Source organism: Bos taurus, chromosome 12, assembly GCF_002263795.3.
Source record: "Bos taurus isolate L1 Dominette 01449 registration number 42190680 breed Hereford chromosome 12, ARS-UCD2.0, whole genome shotgun sequence".
Taxonomy (NCBI): Eukaryota; Metazoa; Chordata; class Mammalia; order Artiodactyla; family Bovidae; genus Bos; species Bos taurus.
This window is the reverse complement of record NC_037339.1, coordinates 35,263,897-35,280,920: the sequence shown is the minus strand read 5'-3', so window position 1 is coordinate 35,280,920 and position 17,024 is coordinate 35,263,897. Positions and strand designations below refer to the sequence as shown.

Here is a 17,024-nt window from a genome sequence, read left to right as displayed (position 1 = left end):
GCCTGTTCAGGACTCGAGGATGAAGCCCCCATTGGCTTTCAGAGCAGGATATCTTGGTGGCCCAGCTGCTGGGTGGGAGCCTTCAAAGCTGGGATGCATGGCGGAGCACCTCCTTGGGGCCAGGCTGGATGTTGGAGATCTCTCTGGCTCTCACGGTGTCCTGTGGGCTGGGACTCATGCTGTGAGTACGACAGCATTTCCTGTCCTGTTCCGTGGGGTTATCTTCTCACTCATTGTGTGTGGGCACATTCTGGATTTCCCTCAAAGAAATTACTCCACGTGTAGCTATGTATTTGGTGCCTCTGAGGAAGCTGGGCAGTTTATTTTTGAGTCTGATGGAAGTACTTTATGATTATCCTGTAGTGTATCTAATGTCGGTTTTGGCTGTTTGTCCCAGTCTATTGAGACCTTCTGAATCTTGATCCTGTTATGCAACATATTGTATAAGGTCACCCGTTGGCTCAAATATTGTGTTTTCTGCATTTTTTTTTTAACCTGAAGCGTCCACCAAGTCAGGCCCATGAACTGACTTAACATATTGTTGCTATTTAGCATACCGTTGGCAATTCAACAGTTTAGCCTATTGTTGGCAGTTCAGATTGACCTCGCTCTGTTGATTAACAATCTTTGGCAATTCAATAAGCTAGAAATCTACAAGGCTTTATTTGTATCTTTAAATTTTTATCCCCACCCGTACAATATATCACAGGAGACTTGGCTAAACACCTGACTGAGAGGAAGTTCGCAGGTGTCTGCAGCCTTCCCTTCCGTCCCGCCCTGGTACCTTGGCCAGTGAGTCATAATGGGCCTCCTTTGTCGAGTCTCACTTCTGGTGCAACAGTGCTGCTTCCAGTGACTACCTCCTCACTTATGAAAGTGTTTTTCTACCCTCTATTTAATAACGTACTCAAGAATTTTTCTGGAGGCTGACATAAGCTCTTAAATGACCATTTTTAGCCATTTTTCTCGATCTTTTCCTTTGTTGGGAAGTCAGGGCACTTGCCTGTTTCTAAATGTTTTGCACCTCGTCTGTTCTCTCTGAAGTTGAAATACAATGATTCTGTCATCATATTTGCACATTCTTTTAGCGTTTTGAGTGCAATCCACTTAGACCTAGAGACTTGAATTCATTTAAATCGGCGGGTTATATCTCTTACCGTTGTTGTTCATTTTGATTTTTAATTCCCTGAAGCATTTTTATTTTGCCCTTTCATTGTTGAGACCCTCTTCCTTGAGGGCTCAGAAACATGCCTGCTTTATTTATCACTGTTTCCACAACTGCTCTTAATAAACATGTATTAGATGATGGAATGAAAGTTAAATTGCACATGGACTCTGCTTACTAGACTGGTAACCCCATGAAGACCATTAAGGGGTGGATCCCTTGTAATTTTTAAATATTTCCTTTGCCTCAATTATGTATTATTTTATTTTTTTTTTGTTTTCCTATAGTTTTTTTTTAACTTCAAAAAATAAATTAGTTCCCCCTGAATTTCTGATAATACCTTAAAACGCAAACTTTACTTTTAAAACCAGCTTCTTTTCATTAACAATAATGTACATGTTCATTTCCAGTAAGAATATTCTCATTAAATATGTTCTCAACGTTTAAATAATATTTTCCCTTATAAAATCTGGATCTGTGACCTCAAAAAATTCACCAAAATGATTATAATATGGTTCCAGTCATGTGCCTCCAAGTTGCTGGCAGTCATAAGAAGTATCATCATAAAATATCACCATAAAATCATCTCTCTGCTCAGTCTTATGTAACCTCATTCTTTGCTTATATGAATGCCTATACTTAATGGTTTTTATATAGATGAAGAATGCCACTTTGATTCAGAGTGATTTACAGCCTCACCTTCTTTATTAGTGCCTTTGTCCTTAAACCAGGGGCAAAGTGGAAAACACAACAATTACAGGTTAAAACTCAGGAGAACCTATACTTAAAATTGGATACTTGTACCTGAAAAAAGTCCCTTTTTGGGATGTCAGATAGAATAAAAGAAGATCATAAATGTTGACTGTAGTAATAAGATCGATGTCTCACCTGTGGAGCATGCGTGGGGTGGGGGAGGGTCAGATGGGGACTAGTCCATGATGAGTCCTATAGCCGCCGACGGTGATACCGTTAGGGTTTCCTCTCACCTCATTTCATGAGAAGCAAATCCCTGTGCCCTCAAGTGTTGGCTCTACAGCCTTGGGCAGTGGGCGGGGATCGGGTAGAGGCCAGGTGAGTGACACATGCCACCACAGAAATGAAGAGAAGGGACCGGGAATGAACTGGGAGCACTCTGAATTCCATGTCAAAATAAGAGGATGAGATGGAGAAAAAATCAGGAAGATGGGTGTGATCACAAGAGAGGGGGTGGTTGGCCCTACGCAGAGGGGCCTCTGGGACCTGGGGTTTGGGGAAGGTGGTCTCTGCCTCTCCTTCCCCTCGGCCACCCATGGACCTTGGCCTCTGCTGAAGCTCCGTGCGTGGGAGGCAGAAGGCTGGCTGATGCTCTCATTCCCTGCGGGCCCCCTTTCTTGGTTTACATGGCATTTTAGCGGAGCAAACATGTCCACCCTGAAACTGAGAGGATGTTGCTGAGGACGGCATCCTGCCGCCCAGACTGGACGGGACCTGGGGATAAGCTGACCTCTGAAGGGCAGGGGCTGCACCAGGCTTTCCCCTCTGGAGCGCGTGGTTCCCAGAGCCCAGGGACCAATTCTTACGATCCTTCTCCTTCAGAATCCCATCGTGTGAGAGGGCAGGGCTGGGGTGCTGTCTCCCATGTGTCTGGAGCTGGTGCTCGCCTGGCAGTGAGGTGTCTGAGGTCATTTCCAGGCCAAGTGCCTCCATTTGCCAGTCAGCCTTCTGCATGTAAACCAGCCTCTGGACCTTGGCTCACCAGCTTATTGGGGAGCACCTGTTCAGGTGTGTGGTTCTTTCCTTAACACATTAGTACAATTAAAAAGATACTAATCTATCACTTTTTTCCCATCCTTGAGTTATAATATTAATTTAAAATTTAGGCTTTGTTTTATCATTTTTGAAGTGAAAGTCGTTCAATCATGTTGGACTCTTTGCAACTGCATGGTCTGTACAGTCCATGAGACTCTCCAGGCCAGAATACTGGAGTGGGTAGCCTTTCCCTTTTCCAGCAGATCTTCCCAACCCAGGAATCGAACCGGGGTCTTCTACATTGCAGGTGGATTCTTTACCAACTGAGCTATCTGAGAAGCCCTTTATCATTTTTAAGGGGTCATATTCTATTCGAATGGTCATCTCCTCACCATTTTGGTGGAAGTCAAGCCACCATCAGTCCAAGGTGCTGAAAGTCCAGCCACTTCGTCCATTGCTCCCAGCCTTCGTGTCCAGCTATTGGGAGCCAGCCCTTCTGCTTCTGGGGACCTTTCCCACCTGCATTTGGCTTTCTCAGTCCTCACTGTGCAGGGTGTCCAGCACGAGACCTCTGGGAAGGAATAGTTGAGGTGGAGCAGGTGAATGGAAGCAGAATTGTGGCAGGTGTGGAGTCAGGAGGTCACAGAGGGAGGTGCACACTGTTGAAAAGTCTCCTGTTTTGTGGAAACATCCAAACTTGACAAGCCCCCAAAAGTTACACATTCTGAAAACAAAATAATGTTGAGTTCTCTTGTGTCAGTTTCAGGTAATTTTCCTATTCGGGTTATGAAAACAGAGATTCCTATTAGAGCGTCTGCTCACATTTATCAGAAGAGGAAGCTCACGGAGGATTTTCTCTGCTGTGTATGTGTTCACTTCTGAAAGTAATCGTTTGCTGTCTTCATTTGTGTTCAGCTCAAACAACATGCTTCACTAGAAATGTATGTCACACGCAGGCAGTCTCTTTGGTAGCTTCCATGCCATGTGGGGAGCCCAGATCACTTAGGTTAATCAAAATAGCACCCTTTGTGTGTGCCACTTGGTTGCAGAAACTACATATTTAACGACCTTTGGGGCTTCCCTGATAACTCAGCTGGTAAAGAATCTGCCTGCAATGCAGGAGACCCTGGTTCGCTTCCTGGGTTGGGAAGATCCCTTGGAGAAGGGAAAGGCCACCCCCTCCAGTACTATGGCCTGGAGAATTCCATGGACTGTTTAGGAGCCTCCCCCACCCCCCAACTCTGGCACCCCAGGTCTGGCTGCACCGTTTGGTCTCCTGTGTCGAGTGAAGCGCCTACCATGTTGAGTTTGGAAGGTATAGAGTCAAGTCTGTGTATCCAGAGTGCTGTGCAAAAGTAAGCTGCCAGCCCCTGGAGACCCCACAGCACACATCTTTCAATAGCACAGTCATCAAGAGAACCACGCCAGCACACGAGAGCTCAGGGTCTGGGTGGGTGTGCTGCACACAGACGTTTCCCTGATGGTGACGGCCTTAAATCCCGACTGTTTACAGTTTAGACATCTTCTCGAGGGACCGTCAGTGAGAAGGCAGGCAGTAGGAGGTGGCCGAGTGTCTTTCAGGAGGTGAGGGCTTTCCATGATGGACTGTCTGAGGGATTTCAAAACAGGGATATCCAAAGATTTTTATTACCAAAGTAGAATTAAGCAACGAATTCTTGAGACTCTCCATAAATCAGAAATTACCACCCCCCAACAAAATAAAAATATCTGGCTGAGCTTTGGGGAGTGAAGTATTAATTTATCTAAGTGACATGTTGACTGCAGGGCGCTCTCAGGAGACCTCTCTTCCCCCTTCCAGCTGAGATGTCCGACCGTCCCTCCTTCCTGCCTTTGGAATTTGTAACACGTTGTAAAAGGCCCATTCCAATTCTATCACAGGGAATGGAATCCAAGGAGTTCACAGTTACTTCAGCTCTCTGAACTTATAAAAACATGTTAGTGAAAGAAGTACTGTACTTTATGATTAAGAGAGATGTTAAAGTTTCAAAAATTGTAATTACGATGGAAATGTAACAGTTCCTCCAAGTTCTTGTCTCTGATTTATATACAACTTCCAGCAAGTTACTTTGGTTCTGTGGGCTTCGTTTCCCTGTCTGTGAGCAGGAATGTGTTTTTTGAGCTTAAGTGCTAATGCTTCTTTATTTTGATTGTTTATTCAATATCTCAGTTACTTTGACACTGGCTTAAAAAAAAAAAAAAGCTGAAGGAAATTGAAGAAGTCACCGTGGTCCCCAAACTTTGGATTTTTGTGTGTTATCCATTTTTAATCTGCGAGGCTTTAGGAGAGATCATGGCAACATATTCCGACCATGTTTGCTGTCTCTTTGGCACGTGTGTGTGCTTGTATGAGCGTGTGTAGGTCACTTCCAACTGGTAGGAAGTGATACCCTTCATGCCCCTGATGGCTCGAAGTGTCTCTTAGACTCTTTGCTGTTTCAGTACAGTGCAGACTCTAAGTTTAATAGGAAATACTTAAATAAATGAATTTAAAAAATGGTGGTATATTCAAAATGAATGAATATTATAATTTTAGTCCTATTTTTGTTCAATAAGTAAGCTGTTAAGATTTTCAGCTAAGATAAATGGAATTTTCCATCCATATCTTTTGAACAAACATGGGAGCTCGCTGTGGAGGTTTGTGGGCTCTTGGTTTCTAGGGCCCAGGATGGCACTTGACAGGGGACACAGGGCTGGCCCCAGAGCTCCTCGGTGGTGAGGAGGGAGTCTCAATGACCCCCTTTGGGCAGCAACGTGTACATCAGGATGAAAGCACTTGTAAACCTGAACACGACAAAATTCTGATTTCTCTTCATCATTTCTCCTAAGCTTTAAACAATAACAGCTGTCAAGTCATTTCAGAAATTCCTGTTCTGATGTTTAGGTGCCGCTTGCCTCTCTCTTGTTCGGAGAGCCAGGGTCCACGACCGTGGTTGGGGGAGAGTGGTCCAGCCCGGCAAGAGGGGATGTTCTCGTGGGCCAGGATTACCGGGCGAGAGTCCGCCTGCTGGGTGTCTCTGCAGGCGGGCAGGCGTGGTAAGCCGGCAGCAGATGCAGAACCATGTTGGTTCCTGGCGCACACTGCGTTTCTCATTTTGTACAGCGTTTTCCACCTAAGGATATTGATAGGTGTCAGGGAATGACGCCAATATTTACGAAGTGCACATGTTACGGTATCTATGTACAGAAGTGACCCTGGATGTTGAGAAGTCTTCAGATGAGGATTACACACATTTGGAAGAACAGTGTCTCTCTTCACCACGTAATAGTAGATGATTTGTTCCGCTTCTTCCTTTGCACAAGCAGAGGTTTTTCAAGATTTAGTTAGTTAAAATGTTCATGCCTTTCACTCCTTCAGCATAGGTTTTATTTTTTTTTTTGCATAAAATTATGAAGTTATAATGTCCTAATTGTGAAAAGGAAACAACAGCTTGAAACATAGAACCATCTCACTGTAAATGACTAAAGTGGTGGAGAATCTGGAAAAAACCTATTCAATTTCCACCTTAAAAATTATTGTTTAGCTTTATGTAGCACAGCTACACAACACAAATATGAATCTTCTAAGGGCCAAATCATGTTTTCTGAGACTAGCTACAGTGCAAGTTTCTCATAAAATTATTATGAGGAGTGACCTTAAGTGAATGCCTTGCTAGTTAAGTTGGCAAAAATCTTATTTCATAACACGAAAGTTGGTAAGACCTCCACTGTAAATGGCCAGGTCAGTGCTTCTAAACTTCTAAATCTAAGATAATTTGAGGCTGATGGGAAGGTGTCCTTCAGAATACTGCAGGCAGTTTAGAATATATCTGAGCGCTTTCACTCACAGCAGAACGTCTCAGCACGCCTACGGACTCACAAGCAGCCTGGTCAGGTTAGCGTCTCAGAGGGCTGGTACTTAAGCTTGCCTTGGACTAGTTTTTCACATGTTATTAAAAAATAGGTTTCAATGGCTTAGTTGGGTTTGAGAAGAGAAAGTGAATTCACAATGGCTTAGTCGGGTTTGAGAAGAGAAAGTGAATTCAGTTATAGAGCCATGCCAAGATGGAAAACATGCTTTGATTCAATATGAAAAATAGCCAGAATTCTTTTTAGTGTGTTTGCATAACAAAAATAGTTGGTGCTATGAATTTCATTTTTGCCAAAATTGTGGCATTCACCAGGGGAAAAAATGGCACACGAGCCCTTTATGTGGATAAATTTATGCTCTGAGTCTCGAGGTCACGTGGTGAGGGAGGCCGCGTTGTGAGGGAGGCTGCGTTAGGGCTTGTCTCTCTAGCAGAGAGGTGGAGCCTCTGTGAGGTCATCTTATATGAAACAGCTCTTTAATGCGACTGTCTTGATTTTGGAGACAGCGAGATGGCTTTGTTTTGGATGCTAATGATTATTTCCTCCCTTTTATCTGTATTGTGTTAATTTAGATGCTGTTTAGATGTTTTACCTGTGCCCTTTATGGGGAAGGCGGTGTCCACAGTTTTGTCAACTAACCATGCAGTTTATGGAACACAGATATCTCCCAGCTCCTGTTTGCTGGTTGATTTCTCGTGATTTCTTGTGAATGCAGCCTGCTGTCCACTCAGCTGGGACAGTGCCTCTCTGAAGATGCCTGTCTTGAGGGTGTGGTGACTTTCTCTGGCCTTGGGTTTTGCCAGCAGCTCTCAGTGGTGTCCTCCTGGCGCAGGGATGTGTTTCCGTGATGCTGAAACTTTGAACCTGGGCCTTCGCAGTGACAACAACACTGCTTCTGCTTGGGATTTCTCCAGAGCCCTCATCCTTCCACATTCTCCTCTGAGCGCCAGCCCCTCCTCCCACCAACCCCGCGGTCTCCATTCTCCTCTGACTGGTTGGGACCCCTGGGGACTCGCATCAGGGCAGGTCCTCATCCTAAACCCTCATGAAGGGCCCGGGAGGTGTTGGGTGCTGTGTGGGTCTTGCTCCCAACCTTCCAGGAGCTCTGGTGGGTGGGAACACATACCTGCAGGGGCCCCTTGTCGCTGCAGCAGGGCCAGTGGAGAAGGTGGGCGGAGGTGGGGGGGGTTGTTACACAAACCAGCGTCCTGCCCATAGAAGGGAGTGGGTGGTGGGACTTTGGGCTCCGCCTTGTGTTGAAACAAATACATGTGTTTGAACATGCGAGTTGTTGCATAAATGAATAACTTTGTCAAACTATTGATGAAAAGGAATTAAGGCAAAAAGTATAATATAATATCTAGTAGGATACATGATAGGAAAGCAGCCTACCAGTTTAGGACTTTCTGTCCGTGGGACCGTGTGTCTATTCTATGGATCTCTTGCTTCTGTGGAACGTCTGGAAGGTTGTTGCATGGCTGCTTGTCTCTGAAAGAAAGTTCCTGTTAAAGTATGTACACTGTGAGGAGAGATCAGTCGTGATGCCAGAGTGGGAAGAAGCCTGGGCCGTGCTGTCTGTCCGCAGGTCCTCCTCCTGAGGGTGTTCGGATGCGGGAAGTCAGGATGTGTGTGCCCAGCCTCCATATAGTTATCCAGCTATCCCGAGGTTTACCAGCAGGGAATAATGTATCATTTCAGAGGTTTACTAGCTGTCTGTCCCTTTGTTTTGTAGATGTAAAGATTAAAAAAACAATACAACATAAAACCCAAACTCCCATCCCCCACCGCAATCCAACCCTACCTTTGGCCAGGAAAAGGAAAACAGAAACCCTCCTCAAAAATGCTTCCCAAATACTTTGGCTTTGCCTGAATTGGTGTATTTGGTACCAGAAGACTGGCTTCCCAGGTGGCTCAGATGGTAAGGAATCTGCCTGCAATGCATCCCCAGGTCAATTCCTGCAATGCAGACCTGGGTTGGGAGGATCTCCTGGAGAAGGGCATGGCAACCCACTCTAGTATTCTTGCCTGGAGAGTCCCATGGACAGAGGAGCCTGTCACCAGAAGAGTTTTACTTCAAGATTTTGGAAACAAGTTTTAAACTATTCAACAAAAATGGATTTTTAACATTTTGTATTTGTGTGAAAATATCCACAATTCTCTTCCTCGATGGTCTTCTAAGCACATAACTGTTGTTCAGTCGCTCAGTCATGTCCAACTCTTTATGACCCCATGGACTACAGCACACAAGGCTTCCCTGTCTTTCACCATCTCCTTGCTCAAACTCATGTCCACTAAGTCAGTGATGCCATCCAACTATCTCATCCTTTGTCGCCCCCTTCTCCTCCTGCCCTTGATCTTTCCCAGCATCAGGGTCTTTTTCAGTGAGTTGGCTCTTTGAATCAGGTGGCCAGAGTATTGGAGCTTCTTCTTCAGCATGAGTCCTTCCCATGAATATTCAGGGTTGATTTCCTTTAGGACTGACTGGTTTGATCTCCTTGCAGTCCAAGGGACTCTCAAGAGTCTTTCCCAACACCACAATTTGAAAAAATCAATTCTTTGTATCTCAGCCTTTATGGTCCAGCTCTTACATCCCTACATGGCTACTAGAAAAACCATAGCTTTGACTATATCGACCTTTGTTGACAAAGTAATGTCTCTTATGCTGTCTAGGTTTGTCATAGCTTTTCTCTGAGGAGCAAGTGTCTTTTAATTTCATGTTTGCAGTCCTCATCTGCAGTGATTTTGGAGCCCAAGAATATAAAGTCTCTCACTGTTTCCATTGTTTCCCCATCTATTTGTCATGAAGTGGTGGGACCAGATGCATGATCTTTTGGTCTCCATCAGTTCTTTATCACTGTGCTTTATGGGTGTACCAATCGCACCATTCTCTAAATACCTGTTGTCTTAAACACTCCAAGTACTTGCATTATTTCTGAAGAATATTATCTAGTCTGTCTGTGAAACTGCTTACAGAATTCCTTGTCTTTCTGCCTCAGTAGAGCGACCTTCAAACCTTGATTTTCATGTTCCAGACCCCTCTCTCTTTCATTTTCTGTTGCATTGACTGAAGAAAGGCCCCTGGTTTCTGCTGTCACTGGTTTAACTATTTGGATTAAATCCTAGTCTACCATGTTTATCTCCTGAAGTTACTTTTCCTGTGCAGATCATGGTGTATACGTGTAATAAATAACCCTGACCAGACTGGACCTGAATATGTGAATTTCTTCACCTTGTCCATCTTTAGTAATGAATGGTGAAGCTTGTATAAGAGAAGGAAAGAGTTTTTTGAACACATTGAGTTTGATCAAATGTGGTGTTTGTTTAGTCTGTTTGTTGCTAACTCTGAGAGCAGCAACTACGAATCCAATCTTTGATGATTTCTGTAACTGAAAAAAAAAAGCAAATAAAACTGACAGGCTGCCTAGAGGCTACAGATTTTATCCAAATATCTAGGTGGGTGTATGGGTCTGGAGCTGAGCAGGGCTTTGGGGAGAGGTGGCCATGGGAGCGGCCTGGGTGGATGGGGCCACGGGCTGTCACCACGGCGGTGGCCAAGGTTCAGGGTTGGCCCTTTCTTCTCCCTGCCTGGTGACCTTGGCCGCATCACACAACTTAGTCAGTGTCCTTGGCTGTCAGATGAGAAAAACTGTCCCACTGTGAGGTTTAGAGTTAGAGGAGGTGGCCTTTGTATAATGCCGGCTGACACAATGCCCGGCAGCAGGAGGCCCTTCTCCCCTGAGACCCCATTGCCTCTCCGGGGTCCTCTCCAGAGGCTTTGTGACTTTCTGCCTTGTGGTTTATTCTGCATTTAATGCCAGCTCTTTAGAGACAAGGTCTGTGTCGGATTCATCTTTGTCCCTTCTATAGTTTCTAGGGGACAAAATATTCTGTGACTATTTGTTGAATGACTGTATGACTGAGTGATCCCGCGTAAATGAGGTTTAAATATTTTTACCGTTCCTGGTAGGGATTTTAAGACTTGATGCCTGATGCTGGCTGACAGGATGTGTGCTGTGAACATGGAAGTGTGTTGTGTGCCCAGATCTGGATTTCACGGGTGTAGCTGGTGAATTGTTGCAGATTCAAGTGTCCATGTGCCTCAAAGCTAGAATCTGGGCAGATCGTAAAGAACCAACGAGTTTGTCCCACAGGGAGTGCCTGACTTTTCTGCAGTGGATCTGTCACGGGCTGCAGGTCTTTGTGAAAGGGAATTGAGAAATTTGTACAATTTCTCCACCAGTGAGTGATAAAGGGGCCCACGTTTTTTCATCATAACGAATCATTATGTGTTCAACTGCTTCAAAGTCTTGCTCTACTCTTTGAGATTCTGAGGCGACTGATGGCTTGTCCACACGTCGCCTTGTTTCTGAGTCCACCAGAAGTTCAAAGAGCTGTTCTTTGCTCGCCTTTGGCCTCAGAGAGATCTGGGTAGACATGATCACCTCGTGTGCCCGTGGAGCCAGGGAGCCTTGAGAACATTGCACTCATCTGATTGTTAGTGGTACTGGGACACATCACACATTTAGACATGTCAGTTGACTTTGTCTTAGTGTCTTCAATCACAGATTTGCCTCCTATACTAATATTTTTTATCTTACTTAAGTATTAATTGTGTGTAGTTTTTGTGTGGTGATCCCTCTGCTCCCAAAGAGGGACTCAGACTAAAGTGTCAACCATGTCTTGCTTTCTTTACTAGAATGAAGCGCTCTGATACCATCTCAGATACGAGCAGCTCTGTGTCGTTGTGGAGACGCATAAAGTGGTCCAGGTCTGTATGGTTCCCTCTTTCAGCCACTTTCTTTACAATTACAGTATTCTACTCTACCTTCTCATTACTTTTCTGAGTTTATATTACGTTCTAGTAAATCGCTGTGTAAAATAAAATCAAGGAATTAAAAAAAAATGATTGAGAATATAAATCACATGGACTTCTCAGGTGGTAGTAGTGGCCTGCCAATGCAGGAGACTGAGCTGTGAGTTTGATCCCTAAGTCAGGAATATCCCCTGGAAGAGAGCATGGCAACCCACTCCAGTATTCTTGTTTGGAGAATCCCATGGACAGAGCAGCCTGGTGGGCTACAGTCCATGGGGTCACAAAGAGTCAGACACGACTGAAGTGACTTAGCGCATGCACACACACACACACACACACACACACACATAACATGGCTCTAATGCTATGGAGAAAATGAGCACTGAAGATAAAACGGATTCACTGTAACTGCTGTGAGGGAGGGTTAGCATCTTGCCCTGTTGAGTTGACTCGTGCCCTTGGTGAGACCTCGGTGCAGCGGTCAGTTCTGAGCCATTTGGGATCGCCATCTTGGAGCCGTGATTTCAGTGTGGGCGTGTTGGTGCCACAGACTCTCTAGCTGGTGTACCCACCTTTCAGGACAAAACACTTTGTTTTCAATACAGGTCCTTGAAAACATGGTACTTGGAAGTCATCTGATTTCTGGATTAAATTGTAAGGAACCCATGTTTTGCTGTAAATGTGATGTGGAAGAAAAAAATTCAAAGGTATCTTGCGGCTCAACTGAAACCAAACACATCAACTATGGAGGTAGGAAGAACTAAAATGGTAAATGGAAAGGAACTTGGGGAGTGAGCCAGGTGGTGGGTAGGGGCATGAACCATGCCTCCATGGCTTCATTTTTATTTTGTTCTCCTTTTGAAACCAGTTAGGTTAAGAGAACTTGGTAACAGAAAGTAACATTGAATTCCCAGAAATGAACTGCATTTTTCTATTCTTGCTGCTTCTTTTCCTGTTTTTTGGTCTCAGACTTGTTTTTTTCATGCAATTACGTGAGAGTGAGTGGTGTAGTTCATTAGCTCAGCCAGTAGAGGGGAATGACATCTGTGCCCACTCATAACGGTGTGAAGTCTTCTCCAGTCCCCTTTGTTATGCTCCGGCGTGGTCATAGCGTGGCCTTGCAGATCAGCGCTGGCCAGGGAGGGCAGGGCCCGTGATACGTGGGGAGGCGGCCTTCATTTTCTGAACTGTGTTCCCGTAACTCCTTTGTTTTTATGGCTGTTTCTGACATCTGTTTCTCTGTCTCTGCCACTACATCCTTGTCCTTCTTTCAGTGTGTTTGTCTCTTGGCGAGAGCCTGGTATGTCCAGTGCCCATTAAACCTAACAACCTCTTAGGTACCTCTTTTCTGGAACAATGATTTTCACAAAAATCCTGTTTATGGAGGAAAGATACTAGATGATATCATTTGTTAAACCACCTATTCACCCTAGATGTCAGAACTTCTATTCCTGGCCGAGGCAAGTCCATAAGCAATCTCCTAGACTTGAAGCCCCAGCCACTTCATTTCGTAGAGCTTGTCGGTCACCTGTGTAGGTTCCCTGCTCTGACACTGGGGCCACTGCCTCAGACCAGATGGCCCCCCAAGCTCCATCAAGGAGGCACCATGATGTTTGAGTGGCATCGTTTGTTGGAGTTAGCTGTTCTTTGTGAACTGTCCTCTCTGAGCAGTATTCTTTTCTTCTGTGTCTTAAGTTATTTTGTGATTTAGATCAGGAACAAAATATTGAATAGGAATTGCCAGTAACATTAGTTGATTTCATTTTCGGCTCTGAGAGTCAAGGTGGATTCTTTCAGCACTAGATCACATCCCGTGCATTCCACTGGGTGAAGTTCTCCAAGTTGCTGGGGTCCGGGTCTGCCCTGGGAGGGGGAGGGAGCTCTCGGCGGGGAGGGGCGCTCGCTCCCCCAGCCAAGAGAAGAGACCTTCTCCAGTTACGGGGGTGGGTCCAGGTCTGAGGACTCCTGCTTGGCAAGGTAGACGAAAGAATGTGTTTATTAGGAACTGGCTGCAGAGCATAAATGGATGTTGAAATAGACCAGAACCAGGCGAAGCGGCCCACCAGCAGATAGCCATAAAATAAGGTTACAAAACAGAGCACATCCTTGCCCTGCCTGCCTGCTCTGAGCCTGGGGTCAGGCCCTCCGCCCGAGCCCCGCTTCCCAGCTGGTGCGCGCCTCACTCACATAGCCTCTCGGCCTTTCTCCCTGGCCCAGGCTTAGCCAAGGTGTCATGTCTCACCCTCTCGTTTGTAATATTTATTTCGGATTATTTGTCTGTGGGCCGGCTGCCTTTGAGCTCTTCTAGACGAGACCCAGGCTCTGTTCTGACATGCTGGGCTTCCTGGGAGGAGGACAGTGGGGAGGAATCGCCTGAGTGTGCTGTGGAATTCTCAATGCAGAAACCCCAAACCCACCACCGCCCCTCTTTCTTCCACAGATAATTCACCTCTTAAAACAGTGTCTTGACTCTGGCCCTTTCCAAGCCGTCTTCTGAGAAGAAAGGAAGTTTGCTTGTTCTCTGGGTTGCAGCCTCCGTCGCCAAGTCCAAACACAAGAAGAAATGACTGGGAATCAGACCATGGGGATACCACACTGCATGTTGCAGACGTGTGGCCTGGAGGCAGTTTGGGACTCACTCTTCAACACCAGTCAGGTCTTCTCCGAGTGTCCACTTCCCACAGGGTTGGTGTATGGCCGTGCCCAAGGGGAGACAGAAGTTTGCTTTAATAAGAAGATGAGTCAAGTACCTTTGCTTTTCCCCATCCTTTTCTATGGCTTGTAGAACATCTGGGAATTTTTAAAACTCCCTACCATAGCACAAATAGAGCCTTAAATATAATAATGTCATCAAGTCCTTGTGATTATATGAGATAGAGGTAATTATGAAGAAAGTAACTGTCAAGTTCACGAGGCCGTCCCCGTAATGATGGCTTTTAAGGTCTTGAGTACAGTGCTTTTCAGTGTAAAGATAACACCTGATTACTCAGTCTTCTACGGCCAGCAGCAGTAACTTATACGTGTGAAACTGAGCACAGGGCTTCCTGAAGAGAGCATTTCATTATTATTTTTGGCCATTTCAAGGACTCGTTACAAATTCAGAATTGGAGTTAACCCCGGGAAAGTATGTCAGAATTGCTGGGGGAATGAAGGAAGGAAAAGAAATATGAACTTTGTTTTCTGTACATGTGAAGATTTAGGGACAGTAAATACAGCAAGTCTTGTGATTCAGACCCAATTTACTGTTCTAACTTTTTGGGAAAAAAAATGAAAAAAGGAGGAGGAATAATAAATTTCCTGTATTTTTTTATGGCAGCTATAAATGTCTTCTTAAATAGGGCACCTGTTCAAAGGAATTTTTTCTTGTATGTAATGCTAGAGTGATGAAGCCAATGGAAAAACTTTGGAAGAATAAAATTCCAAGATTTGATACTTTCTGGGGAGGAGGCTGGAAAGGCAGTGATCTTTTAAGTTTTATTCTCTTGCAATTTTGCTACTCACTGAAAACCATTTTCTAGTGATGGAAACACACTAGGGACAAGGAGAGAAGCTTTAGTCCACCTGTTCATGCTCGTACTCAGCTACCCCGCCTTCCAGAACCTCCAGTAAAATGTCTGTCGTGGCTGATCAGTGTGTACGCCTCAGAGACTCTCTCAGTGCATCAGGGCTTTGGAGCATTGATCAGGGCCAAGTTCAGTGGGATAGGAAGTTGGAGTTTCTCTGTATTGAATTGGATACCTTCTTTATTGATTCACGTACATTTTGTGGAGAACCATGCAAAACCCTTTTAGAATTCAGACTGGAAAATATATTAAAACCTTCACACTAGTAAGATATTACTTTCCTCCCATCCATCCATTTGTTCATCTATCTGTCTATCCATCTGTCCATCCATCCATCCATCTATCCATCCATCCTCCCATCCATCCATCTGTCCATCCATCCACCCATCTGTCCATCCATCCATCCATCTGTCCATCCATCCATCCACCCATTCATTCATCCATCTGTCCATCCATCCTCCCATCCATCCATCTGTCCATCCATCCATTCATCTTTCCATCCATCCATCATCTATCCATCTATCCTTCATCTATCCACCCATCCATCCTCCCATCCATCCATCTGAAGTTATGGAATATATGTTACTGGTTGACTTACTTTTTTGCTTAGCCTAACTGATGGAAAACTGAGAGTTAAGTTTATAACTTAGAAGCTATATGCTCAACTTCTGTAACAAAAATAATAGTTATAATAGTTAAGATTTATTGAGTACTTACTAGGCTTCTTCCAAGGTACTAAGGAAACACTTTACATAATTCTGTCATTTAAGCCTTATTACTGCCCTGTGGTAAGACCAGCACAATCCCTATTCAGCAGGCGATAGAGCTGAGGGTCACTGAGGCAGTTGTCTTGTGTGGGTGACAGCTAGTTAGTGTTGGAGCCCATGTTCAGATCCTAGCAGCCTATCCCAAGTCCTGGGCTCATAACAGTGCCTGAACCTCCTTCAGCCCGGGTCCTCTGTCACAACATCATCATTCATAGTCTGGTTCTTTTATAATTCTTTGACAGGTCAGTTATAAGAGGGTCATTTGTTGTTAAGTGCTTCAGAGTTGCTTTAAGGTCAGATGTGAGACAAATAAGAGGAACATTATACATAAAGTCAGTGATTATTTCATCTGACTGGCGCTTGCCCACTTTTTATCTTTGGAGGACCAGCTCCTCTCCTTAGCATGGGTTTCTACATGAAGCTGAGTTCCTTATTCCTTTTATCTGTAATCATTTAGGTTTTAAAATCATTTTGAATGATAAAGCATTTCAATCATGAAATGTAAATATTTTAATAGATGGCCCATGTGTGAATTTAGTTGCTTCAGTCCTGTCCAACTCTTTGTAATCCCATGGACTGTAGCCCTCCAGGCTCCTCTGTCCATGGGATTCTCCAGGCAAGAATACTGGAGTGGGTTGCCATGCCCTCCAGGGGATCTTCCCGACCCAGGGATCAAACTCATGTCTCTTGTCTCTCCTGCATTGTAGGCAGATACTTTATTCACTGAGTCACCTGGGAAGGCACCACCAAGATAAAAGAGTTGTTAACTTATAATTTCTCACTAAAAATAAATAAGATATAAAGATTTATTTAAAGCCACCTTCTTTCTCATCCTTCTTCTTCTTGCCTTTCACAGAGGAAAACCATCCTGAAATCACCAGAGACATCCTGGCATTGATTACTTTCCATACATCTTTTGGGACTTTCCCCTAAGTTTATATCCACATAAATATGTTATTGATATGCTTTAAAATGTGCTTAATTGATACTATATGATTTGGCTACTTGTTTTCACTTTATGTGATGTTTTTTGAGATAGATATATATAAACATAATCCATTTATTTTAAGTGCTCTATAATATTCCCTAATATTAATCAGCAACTTTTATCCATTTCCTTC

General features: G+C 44.5%; 1 long non-coding RNA gene across 1 annotated transcript in view; it reads left to right on the top strand.

Annotated features, from left to right (window-relative positions):
- Positions 1-14,888, top strand: part of LOC101902228 (uncharacterized) — a 47,661-nt gene extending 32,773 nt beyond the window's left edge. The window contains exons 3-5 of the long non-coding RNA XR_003037536.2: positions 11,457-11,528; positions 12,179-12,323; positions 14,014-14,888. This is a non-coding gene — a long non-coding RNA (uncharacterized lncRNA). The remainder of the gene's footprint in view (positions 1-11,456; positions 11,529-12,178; positions 12,324-14,013) is intronic.
- The last annotated feature ends 2,136 nt before the right edge of the window (positions 14,889-17,024 follow it).